This window comes from Lemur catta, chromosome 4, assembly GCF_020740605.2.
Source record: "Lemur catta isolate mLemCat1 chromosome 4, mLemCat1.pri, whole genome shotgun sequence".
Classification (NCBI taxonomy): Eukaryota; Metazoa; Chordata; class Mammalia; order Primates; family Lemuridae; genus Lemur; species Lemur catta.
This window is the reverse complement of record NC_059131.1, coordinates 26,597,678-26,610,805: the sequence shown is the minus strand read 5'-3', so window position 1 is coordinate 26,610,805 and position 13,128 is coordinate 26,597,678. Positions and strand designations below refer to the sequence as shown.

The following is a 13,128-nucleotide window of genomic DNA, read 5'->3' as shown; positions in this document are numbered from 1 at the left end:
TTGGAGAATGCATTTTGACATAAGGCAATCTTGGGTTCAAGTTCTGGCCACTTAGGAGCTATGTGACCTTGGGTAAGTTATGTAATCTCTCTAAGCCTCAACTGTATTATACATAAAGTAGGGGGGGATTAAGGTACCCATATGTCATACGACTGCTATGTGGATTAAATGAACTGATATATGAATAGCACCTGGGACACTGCCTGGAACACAGAAGCCCTTAACACCTGTTAGTTATTTTATATGATTATGATTTGAGAGGCTTCAGGGTCCACATGGACAAGGCATTTTCAACACTCTGGCCTCACTTGATCTTTTGGGACCCAGTGGCCCTTGCTGCCCGCCCCTGATTTCAGTTACCCACTCGTATGGCCACAGCTCTCTGAAGTCTCTGGAGTCACACATCCTGCCTGCCGATCACAACGGTCCATCCTTCCAGTTCTCCCCAGTCCACCCACCATGCTGAGACTCCAACCTCACTGGGACATCTACACCCCAGGTCCTTCCCTTTTCTCCACAGCCTGTGCCTCCTCCTGACTGCACCTCTGCAACAAATGCAGCCCAAAGCCATAGTGTTTCACCTGAACCACCATCTTCCTAATGCCTGCAAATTTTCTGCCTCCTTATACACCTTCTACATCTGTTCCCAAGTTATTTAAACCCAGAGATGGCAAACCTGAATGTCTACAGGGGTCAGGCAGGAATCCTAAAAGAGTAGAGGGGGACTGCAGACAGCTCAGGAGGGTTTGTGATCTGCGAGAAGGAATCGCTACTCATTCCATGCAGAAACATAAATTCAATGTTGCTATACCTTCCATTTGTTCAAGAGAAGCCAGATTTTTATGTGAAGGATGCCAGTTTTTAAATGTTGGTAACTAATTTAGAGATTGAAAAAAAAAAAAAAGGGCACACCAAAGAAAACATGTCTTCGGGTCAAATCCAGTCCCTACGATGCCACATGCAAATTGCAATTCAACCCACTTATTTCCTCTGTGCTGATACCCAAGCTGCAGAGGGCTGCTGGGGTAAAGCACACTCCTGGTAGTAGCTATTCTACATCTTCAATGCTGAAGTCCCTCATCGTGCCTAACACACCTGCATTCGTCCCCAAGGATCACTTCTTCCATGACGCTTTCTCTAACTCGAGGCACAAAGATAAACAGCTGAAGCTCTGCACATGTGCAAGTGGGGATGGGAGTGAGCAGGCACAGACTGTGACGTGTCCAGCAAGTGTGGTGGAGAGGGATGGAGGGGAGGCATTCCAGGGTTAGGAAAGAACCTACTAAATTTACAGAGGCGAGAAAGAATATAGTGTGTTTAGTGAGACCATACGGTTTAGCCCACCAGTAACATATTAGGTGTTGAGATGAGGCCCAGGGGATATTTTGGGGGTCCTGGCAAGAGACATGGCCAGAGAGATAGGCCAGGGCTGGGAAATAAGAGGCCTTGCATACCATACTGAGAAGCATCTTTACTTGCAGGCAACAGAAAAGTTCTCAAACAAGTGCTGTAGTCTTGCAATGGGTGGTTATCTGAGAAAAACAACATTGTCGTGAATTCCATTTTTCTTGAATCATAAAGATAGGTGGGATAAATGCTAATGTTTTAAGCTGCAAGACACATTAAAAGGTGAAAAATCAGTGACTGCAATAGCCTAGAATGCCCTTCTCTCTTTCTCCATCTGTTGAACTCTGACTCATTCTTAAAGACTTAGCTCAAAAGTCAAATTTGACAGTTTTCCAAATAGGAATTAGTATGTCTTTGCTCTGTGAACTTTCTGGTTTTTTGCACACTTCTTCTTTCAAAGCACATAACACTTTAAACTATAATGACTTTTACACATTTGTCTTCCCTTTAGACTGGATGCTCCTTGACAGTAGTGACCACATTCTGTGCCTGCCAGGTAGCCCAACGCCTGGCACATGATAAACACTCAAAATACCTGTTCCCTGAACAAACCAAGAACACTATGGGGTTTTGATGGTAGGACTTGTTGCTGGAGACTGCCTATATAATTTAGTTGAAAGCATTCATTATTTGCCTGTGCTAGGCACTGACGAGAGAGAAATCTATAAGGTGAGTCCTTGCCCTCAAAGAGGACACAATCTAATGTCTTAGGAAATGTCATAAGTCTCCTCAAGAATCCATGACCCAGCTATGGAAACCAAAGTACTCGATCATATTGCCACAAGAGCCATGACATGCAACTTCTTTTCTTTTCAAACAAAAGCAAAGTCAGGAAAGAATCATTTACAATGCACTTGTCTGTGGGATGCTTTCACAGCAGATTAATTCCAAGATAAACCAGCTGCCTCCACTTTCCAGGTTCCAATGAGCGGTTAAATGTTTATAGGGCAACTACAACCCTGAACCCTCTGCTAGCTGTGTCAACTGTGATGAGGAAGAGCCCTATCACTTATATCCAACGCAAAGGTGCAAATGGAGAGTAAAATATATTCCATGAAATTTGGGTTGCTTCTGGTATTTCCAGAAGAGGGAGGACTTTAACATTTTAGATTTGCTTATTAGCTATGTAAGTAATTTCACAAAGCATTTTTGTAGAGCTGTCCAGAGCTATTCTCCTGTTTGCCTGGGTTATGATGATGAGATAGCAAATGAGGGTGGGTAGGGAAAGCTGTCTGAGGTCCAATATTACCCATGCTGTAGATTCTGTTTTCAAACTTTATTGAAAGTCTCATGGAATTCAGTTAAGTTACTTTCCCTCAGTCTGAGCCAGAGGGCCGTGTATATGCTGTGTGCTGACATCCACAACCACTCAGACCAAACTATAAGCCACTGAGTGAGAGTCTTGTTTGTTTTCAGGATGAAAACAAATATAAAATAAGACAAGATACTGGGTCAAATTTATGGTGAAATACAAAAGGCATAAGGCCCTAGCATAGGAAGTGCAGAACTCACACATCTGAAGTGAATTATTGACAAATCAAACACTCTACTAGGGAGATAGTTCATCTCTAATAGGCAAGGGCTTTACTTCTAGGAAAGCATATTTTCTTCAATCTGGGGATAGGTCCAATAATAGCATGGAATTCCTGCAATTATTTTGTTTTAAAAACATCAGAGTTTAATATAGACTCTGGCTTTTTTAGTCATGAGTTGACTTGCTCTTTTGGGCCAAAAATTACTGTGACAGAGGGCAACAGAATAGATGTTCTTTTCTTAGTTGAGAAAGAGGAGCTTCAAATATACTTCCAAAATTTTTTCTGCATGTGTTTAAAAACAGAGAGAATGCTACCATGATAGCATGTTAAGAGTCAGGAATGATTTAAATCTGTGCTATGCTAATGCATATTTTATATATTGTATAATTTAATTTTATTTATCCTCCAAAAGCAGCTGGAGAAATTATCCAAATTAAAGTGAACAAAAAACCAAACCAAATTAGAGAAATTTGTCTACCATCAGACCAATCTTAAAAAGAAACCAAAAACTGTTAAGTGCCATCTTCTTTGAGACAGTATCTTGGAACAGATGGACATGATAATTAATTACAAGGTTCTTAATTTGATAAAGTCCTTTTGAAAATGCATATGCAGGGACAATTACCACTGGTTACCTTGAGTAGGCATGAGACAAGTAACTTCATTACCTAATACAATGTTAAAAACATATGGGCCTATAACAAATATCATTTGATGATCTAAAGAACTGTTTTAAAGAAGGAAAAAAGTGCTCCCTGAGCATTGAGCATGATCCTGACAGTTCCAAGCTGCCCTTGGCAAGTTTCTGGCTTTGATATATTTGTCTGGTTGGGTGGATGCACCTTATGTGATAGTACCTGACCCTGTGTGAGTCTCCCATGCCCAACACCCTCCCCTAAAGGCTCCAAACAACAGAATTGGAGGCCAGAGCTCTAGAGATAAGGAGTTGACTGAGGAACTCGAGAAAGCTCAACCACTCAAGGGTAAGTACTTCAGCAAGCAGAATGCTAAAGGACTCCTGTTGCTGTTACTCAGTGTGTCACTCAGAAATAAACAGATGTCACAGAGCAGAAGAATAAGAAAATCCAGTGAGTTCTCAGTAGGAACGGAATCATGATTTAAGATTTGAAACCACAGGCCAATAGGGATAAGAAAAACTATCATCTGTTGTTCTATATGTGTATGCACTTTTTGAGGTCCTTGATTTCTTAGTTTGGATTTAAAGATGGCATATTATTGTATGACTTTTCCCTGAAACCCTGTTTTCATTGTTTGGTAAAAAGTCAGTCTATTAATTGATTCTTTCCTTGAAGGCAGATTACCGTGTGTGTGTGTTTCCTTCTTATAACCTTCCAAAGGTCTGGAACCTTTTTTAAGCTGGCGTTGGTGGTATCTCTAAGGTGTTGAGATCCTTTAAGCCTGGGCCGTATCTTATTCATCACCATACCCCACACCAAGCCCAGTGCTCTCTGTCTTCTGTGAGGTCCTCAATGAATATTTAATTATTTAACTGTTTTAGCAGATTTGCACATTTTCAAATCTGTACCTTGTTTTCACTCACTGTAGCTATGCGGTTAGATTTTGATTATTCTTCTGAAGGGAAGGGATAACTTGCCAAAGATTCCATTCTGCTGGCCTCATCCGGTATGAGTCAATTTCAGGCTGTGAATTCTGCAACTCCAGAAAACTCCTTTTCTAAATGTGTCTGTCTATTCACAAGAAACAGTGTGCTAGCAATCTGCTCAGATTCTATTATCACAATACAACATAGTACCAACAAGATGAATTTTCTTGAGAGCATGCTTTTGAATTAAAGCATCAGAGTGCAAGTATCTCTAGATGTTAGAGTGAACGTAAAGGACAATCATGACCTTCCCTCTGGTCATGGGCTGTATATTGGACCTATCTTTCAGACACAATGGGACTATCATCCTTCCTTTCATCTCATTTCCTTTTCTGGGGTTACAGTGTCGGGAGCTGTTATGACAGGACAGGATATGAGTGGGAAATTGTCTCCTAAGGTCAATGTCTTATAGGAGAGAAATAAAACTGAGGCTCAAACAAGGAAAGCAAGGCACTTAATTTAGTAGATCTTTTTGCACTTTAAGAGATCCAGAAAGAAATGATCCAATCATAAAGTTACAAACAGAAAACCTAAAACTTTTCCATGATAATAACCCTGTGTGTGTACAATTAAGTGTAAAATACAGAAAAATATGAATATGGAGGAGCTGAATAAAAAGAAAATGACAGGGAAGACAGAGAGTCAGACCTCAGGGAAAGCGATGCAGCAATGGATGGGGAGAAGCAAATACAAATACGGGCCCAGGAGCCAGGAAGCAGCCACGGGCTGATGCAGTTCACGCAGGTGGGCGTGTGGGGGCACCAGGAACCACACACCTGTCACCCTTCCCCTAACATACACCAAGGCAGGCTGACAGGCAGAGATATCCACATTCTGTTAGAAAGCAGTTTAATAGAGAAAATCCTTATCTTGTGGATTTAGCCTTTGGCCAAATAGTCCTTGTTCCTGCCATGTGGGGACTATTTACAGATTTTTTAAAAAATGTAATTAGTAATATTCAACTAGCCGTTGACCAAACTGGCAATCTGTTTTACTGGATTATTACCCAGCTTTCATAATCCAACCAGTCCTGATTACCCTGGCTAAAATCATTAGTCTAGTAGTTTGTTTATTTCATTTTGCATTGCCTAAGTTTTTTCTTTTAAAGAAAATTAAAAAAAAATGTAACCACAATTCTTTTATGACTTCCCTTGGACTTTTTCCCTTCCCTATCACTATACAAACCATTTATCTCTCCCATTATTTTCTGAGTCCTGGAATTTTCTAAAATTTTCCTTCACCTTTCTTTCCTGGGAGTCTCCTATCACCAGCAGTTTGGGTTCCTTCCTTTCTAAAGGGTTTAGGAAAATCATACAATTTAGAGGTAGAAGTTACTTTTCATATAATTCTAATCCCTCTTCCCCTCCCTCCTTCTCAGATAAGAAAACAGACCTAGATAAGAGAGCCCTGTCCCAAATCATGCAGAGGTGGGTCTGGATTCTAGCTCTGAACAGCTTTCTGACAGCACCAGGTGACGTGTCCAGCAGTGTTTCTTAGCTACTGAATGGTTTACTTCAGGTACACATTTGCTTACAGACTCCAATAACAAGGGAAAGTGCAGGACATGGAATGTTAGGTCTCCCAAGAGGTGGGGCTGGGGAGGGGCTGGTGGTGCCTGAAGTCAGGACCATAGGGGGCCAGGGCGGCTCTGTGGTTCCTGCTCACACAGCTCTGCTCTGCTGCTGCTCACTGGGCAGGACCCTCCCAGCTCCACAGTGCTTCACCTACGAAACAGAAGAGCAAGACAGCTGCCTCCTGGGTTAAGCTCTACGATTCAGGCTTGTCAACATTTCTAGTGCTTAAAATCTCATGTGTTCAATATATTCTATTAAACTTTTGGGTGAAAACAAAAATCACATAGTAGCCAACAGTTTAACTAACAGATAATCTAAAATTTTTAATTACTTTGGAGCCAGGAAAAAAAGTTAAAAAAACAAACTTCTAAATCTTAATTTAAAAACAAAATAGAACTCTTGTACAGTATCTCAGACAGCAAGAGATACAAATGTTCCGGATATAGGTTCTGGAACACAAACAGGCCCTTTGGTCAAAGATAGGCAGGAGCCAGGAGGGACCTTGGGAATCCGGCTCTCCACAGAGCACAAACCCAGAAGAAACCCTATTTTAAGTTTCTGAACACTATAAACAATGACTTAACTTATTTCTACGTCAAAATAACCGGATTGGACTTTTCTCAATAACTTTTAAGAAAGGCATATTTATAGACAAAAAATTGATAACGTTTTAGAACAAAAAGTCTGGGACACATAGCATTAAAATAAATTTAGAATGGGAGACTGTCAATAACATAGTAAGTTCATTGATTTTAATAAAAATATAAAAAATTACTTAACAGATCCAAAGTCATAGGGTATTTAAGGCTGGGCGCGGTGGCTCATGCCTGTAATCCTAGCACTCTGGGAGGCCGAGGCAAGTGGATCGCTTGAGGTCAGGAGTTCGAGACCAGCCTGAGCAAGAGCAAGACCCCGTCTCTACTAAAAATAGAAAGAAATTATCTGGCCAACTAAAAATATATACAGAAAAAAAATTAGCCGGGCATGGTGGCGCATGCCTGTAGTCCCAGCTACTCGGGAGGCTGAGGCAGGAGGATCGCTTAAGCCCAGGAGTTTGAGGTTGCTGTGAGCTAGGCTGAGGCCACGGCACTCACTCTAGCCGGGCAACAGAGTGAGACTCTGTCTCAAAAAAAAAAAAAAACAAAAACAAAGTCATAGGGTATTTAAAAACCTCATTCCATTTACAGTGAAAGTAAATAAGGTAATCACTGTCTGGATTTTTAACTAGTTAATGTCTACCTTGTAAGCCTGTATCTGAAACATTGGTGAAAAATTACAGAGGCAACGTGAAGACTGTAAAATTAGGCCCATACACTGGAGACAGGCAAAAAGATCCAGCAGCTATCTTTTTGACAAGTAGCCCAGTTGGGCTGAGGTCTGGGCTGGTGGACACAGGAAAGAAATGGACTCTCAGATGTACATCCCAGGCTAGACCTACCCTCTAGCCACATCTGGTGGATCCATTTCTCTCAAACAAGATCAACCACTATAGAGGAGAATTTCTCTGCAATATCTTTGAAAGTTTTGTTTTAAAATTCACCTGGTTTCACCAGGCACATCTTCTGGTTATCCCAAAATAGCATTCCCTGTTGTGTGGTGAGAGAAAATCTAGTTTACCTAGGAAATCACAACACTTCTTAAGGAGAGGGGTGAAAAACAATGGTCGGCTAAGGGATGCTGAAAGCCGGGGTGGTGCTCAGAGCCTCTTCAGTCACGTGTGGACTGACAACTGGCAAGTCAAGAAGGAAGCAGAAAGGCAGCTGCTGAGGGGAGGGACCTCAGCTACAGGGCTGCCTGAATTCCACCCGAAGACCTGGAGCCCCATGGCCTGAAGGACATTAGTCTCTAGAAAAGGGTCACGTATCTGTATCTCCACCAACTTTCTGCAATCAGAAAATGAAATCTAAAGAATCTAAGGAATCTAAAGAACACCCATTTTGGTTAAATGTAGATTGTGGTAGATTAAAAATGGCCACAAATTCTTTGCAGCTTCTCCCATCAAGAGGTGGAACCTATTTTCCCACCCTTTGAATAAGGGCTCATCCCACGACTAGCTTTGAACCACAGAATGTGGCAGAAGTGACGTGTGACTTCCAAGTCTGCGTCTCCAAAGGCTTTGGGGCTACTTCTCCCACTTCTACTGTCATCTGAAAAAGGCCAGGATGAAAGGCCATATGGGGAGAGAGGGCTCTCCAGCCACCCTAGCTGAGGTTCCAGACACATGAGGGACATCCAGTCCCAGAAGACCTGCCAGCTGCCTGCAGAGGAACCACTGAGTCAACTCATGGAATCATGAGAAATAACAAATCTTTGTTGTTTCTAGTTCCTACTCTTGGGGTGGCTTGTTACACAGCAATGAATAACTGAAATGTGTATTTTATTAATGTATACTATGCTGATATAAATAAATATGTTGGTGAGATATAAATTCTTATTCATTAATATATTTCTTGGACTTAAAAACAACAATAAAACATTGTTATCAAAAAGACTCTGGTGGAAAGAGCTCAGGGTTAATTGGTTCTCCAATTAATTGGCTCATGATTAAGTTCTCCAATACAATCAAAGAACCTGAGTTGAAGACTTGCACCTGCTCTGTCCCTTGTACCAAGGAGCATTTTCGATTTTGTGTGAGTCACCTACTCTCTCAACCTCCATTTTCACATCTATAAATTCCTCCTGGAATTAGAGTGATGACAAAATAACAACAAAAGTGAAAATGCTTTGTAAATAGCAAGGCATATTACATATCTAAGCTGTGACTGTTATTGGTACCTACAAGTCCCTTAAAGACTTTTTTGTTTTTCCTTTCCTCCAGAGACATCATTTGCATTAATGTATCTGTCTTATAAATTTCTTTGTTGTAAATTTCCTTATGCACGATGGCATTTGTACATGCACATGCATGCAGACACCCACAAAGGGACTCCCAAAGACCACAAGGTGTCACGAACCCCACGGATAGTCCCGATTTTCCTTTTTTGTCACTGTGCAGTGTTTAGGCCCAGTATAAGGCTCAGAACCACTAATTCTCATACCTTCTCACCCTCTTCTGAAAGGTACGATGAGCTGTTGTATAGCTCACATCATGTCCTGGCACCAAAAGAAAAGGATAAAAAGAAATGGCAGGATGCCTGGAAATCTAAGCTGAGTTGAGGGAAGAAAAAATTAATAATGGTTTAAAAGTTAATTATATCACATATAAGAATGATGTCTAAACAAGACGAAGTTCAAGAGAATAGACACAAAAGAGCTGAAAATGCAGAATGGGCCATTAAGAAAGGGCAGAGATACAGCAAGGAAAGAAGGACTAATCTATTCTTACAAGGGCCAGAGGTAGGTGGGAAAACCAGGAATTGTCAGGGATAGAAGTAGAAAGAAATATCCACGCAAAATAAGAACATCTAGAGTAGTGGCTGTCACTTGCAAGAACTCAATTCATGCTTGATGGATGAATGAACGAATGAACTGAAAATATGCAGTTCAAGAAAAAACTCACAAATTGAGCTCACACAGAAATAGGGCATTTAGGGGCCTGAATGGGTGAAACATTCTCACTGGGAATGGCAATTCCATTTGGATGGGACTGAAGGACAGAGGAATGTGTTCTTTAAGATAAGCAGGGTAAAGTCCACAAACTCCTTTTCTAGTCTATGAAAGTATAATAAATCCTTCTAAAAAAGAGGGTTGTTACTTTCACAGAAGGTAAATCTTTACAGCTAACATTTCAGATATTTTACCTTATTCTGTCCTACACATCAAGGGCTTTTCTCCCTGAATTCTCCACATAATTAGCTTTGCTCTCAAATGGCTCGAAGTTCTTAATGCTTTTTACAAATATGCTGGTAGAAGTCAAATAATCATAATGGGATTTCATATATTCTATAATGCTCTTCTTTATGCCTAAAAATCATCTCTTAAAGAGAGAACATGTGACATGGCTCATACACAAGAATAAAGTTATGCAGTTTTCTTCTCTTAAAATGCTACCACTGTTACTACATATTAGGCTTTCTTCTTTTTATTTCCACTTTCACCTGATTGGGTTTTTATTCTCTTATCAATGTATGACCTATCATCTTCCTTAATAAGCAGGAACCCATTTAGTATGCTAAACTAGGCTGAATGGGGCTAAACCACAGCCTGAGCATACTCTGCCTTTACCAACTGATTTGGTATTAATGTATACACAGAGGAAAACAAAAGACAACACAATTCCTGACCTCTGAGAGCATCCTTTAATTGATGAGACAAGACTTTAGGCACCTAACAGTTAAATAACAATGCACAGAAGTATATGATTAATTGATAGCATAGAAAGGAGTATGCTGGGAGTTCACAGGGGGTGGAATACATGTTGGTTGAAGCATAAAGACCTCATGGATAGACCAGAATTTAATTGGAGTCCTATAGTATGAGCAGTATTAGAAAAGGTGGAATGGAGAGATAAAGGCATGTCATACTGTGAGAGATGAGTGCGGTGTTTGGGATGGGGGGTTTCTACAGTATCGAGGAGTGCTGGACTGTAAAGAAGGGGCCTGGGGGATAAGTACAAGGGCTTGAGAGAGTGAGACGAGGAGGAGTATTACCACCCAATGGCAGGAAGATAAGAAACACTGTCTTTTCTTGAGAATCAAACAGAAGAGACTAAAAAAAAAAAAAAAAAAAAATTAATGACTTCACCGCATTACAAACAGTGCTATTATAAAGAGATACATGGATGATGGATTACAAGGGAGCAGAAAGGAACATCTAAATCATCTTTAGGGGCTGAAGACTGACAACACTTCAAAGAGAAGGAAATGCAGTCCCGAAAGAGAGGGGGAAGCTGCCCAGGTGGATGGAGAAGGGGAAGGCAACCCAGGAAGCACCAAAGGCCCAGAGCGTAAGTGACCTGGGGAGGGGCCTTGAGCGGGGGAACCAAAGCCTCGGGGTGGGGAACAAGAGAAGGGGCGGGGGACAAGTATGGCTCACTGACTCTGAAACATGGGAAACCAAAGAGCTGTGAGAACCTATCCCCTCTCTGCAAATAATTTACAGTGGGACTGTCAATAACTTCCTCCTCCATGTTTTCAATTTCTTCATTAGAGGCTCATTTAACTCTGACCATTCTATAGTTTTGGATGCCAAAGTCAAAGTTACATCAATATAGTAATAACCATCCCAAGGTTTACCTTTACCAGACTCATAGGAGCTTGAGGATGAACTGGAAAGCACCTAGTTCAACTTCCTTTCCAATCTAACATTTCTTCTAAGCATTCCTGGCAGGTGGCCATCCAGACGGAAGGAAATCTCTCTAGCTCCCGGAAGCTCAGTCTGCCCCAGGAAGAAGCCTAATTCATTACTGAGCATCACTAGTCGTGAGAAAGTTTTTTTTTTTATTAAACTGAGACTAAATATGTCTTTCTGTAGCATCTACCTATTTCGACCCCTAGAGAGACTGAAAATATAGCCTCCTGTGCCTCCTACATGCAGCTGGTGCTATTAATATATTACATTCCTAATAGTGAATTGAGAAGTGTCCCTTTTCCTCGCTAAAGGACTTCTTCATTAACAACTGGCTTCGTTTTAATAAATTAGGGTCTCCAATACAATGTACCACCTTCCTTTTCATGCAGACCTTGAAGGGACATCTGGTGCTGTTAGTGATGCTCCATTTATCTTCTTTACTGATTAGTAATACCTTATGTTTGCACAATATCTCATCCCTTTCCAAGCATCTTCACATAAATTATCACATTCTAATGTCATAAGAAGGTTGCTGCACCACTGTTAGTATGTTACCTTCATAAAAACCTTTGTATCTGTTTTATGATGCAGTATAAAGGATATGTCTGAGAGACTCCTAGGTTTCTAACAGAACAAAGGCTAAGAGATGCCAAAGATCTAATGTATTTTATCAGGGGAAAGAAGAAAAAAGTAATTATCAAAACAAACTCAGGATGTCTACTTCAATTATGGGCAAAGAACTGATACTTACCTTAACTGTGGACTACATATATTCCTAGCTCACCAAACCATTTGTGTAACCACAGCTACTCATGCCACAAACCGAGATGCCAAGTGCCTGACACTAGGACTGACGGGGAAGAGGTTAGAAATGAAGTTAAATAAGGCACAGTTTACACTCTTCATATTAATCGTAGAACAAAAGTTGAAAGAAATCAGATGGCTGAATCATAAAGATGACTTAGTGGCCTGTGGAAGAAGGAGGGGAGATCAGGGCAGAGGAGAAGGGCGAGTATCACCGGGGGTGGGTGTGGGGGACAACCAGACTGTGAACCCCAAGTCTCCAAGCACAGCCTTCCCCAAAGCGAAGCAGGAAGGGCCAGCTGTATGGCGGTGCTTTGTAGACTCAAGGGCAGGACCCAGAGATCCTCACGTTCTGGAGAAAGCGGATGAGTTCTATACGTATAGTTCTATACGGATGAGTGAATGCCCTGCTACTAGGACTAAAATGACAGCAGCTTTTTGCCTCCCCCACCCCCAATCAAGCCAAAGAGAGATGTGTTTGTTGCTCCAGAGAGCATCATAAGAATTTAGAGTCCTCTCGGCCTCAGTGAGAAATGAGTCTGGGTAGATGTGTGATTCCAAATGTCAAGAGTCCCTGGGGAGTAGTTCTATGAAGCATGCAACGTTTCATCGCATTGAACACATTGTTTAAGCAGCTACAAGATTCACTGCCGAGGATCAAATGACATGCCTGCTATTGATAGATAACTCCCTGCCTGCCTCCCTCTCTACATGCAGAGGGGCTTATTGTCCTGTACAGTTCCCAGCCCTGAAAAGTGCACAAGCACCCATACAGGAAGAATCTATAAGGATTAACGACTTAACCTGATGACACCTGGCTTTGATCTGAGGAAAGATATATGTAAATACCAAGTAATAGTAACGGTTCAGTGATTTCTCCAGAGAAACAGGGAAGTATTAGGTTTCCCATGGGAAAACAAACTGCATGCTCGAAACTGTACCCTTAGATGATGCT

At 41.2% G+C, this 13,128-nt stretch overlaps 1 protein-coding gene across 4 annotated transcripts in view; it reads right to left on the bottom strand.

Annotated features, from left to right (window-relative positions):
- The window catches only part of CRIM1 (cysteine rich transmembrane BMP regulator 1), a 188,463-nt gene that overhangs the window by 90,443 nt on the left and 84,892 nt on the right, over positions 1-13,128 (bottom strand). The window lies entirely within an intron of this gene.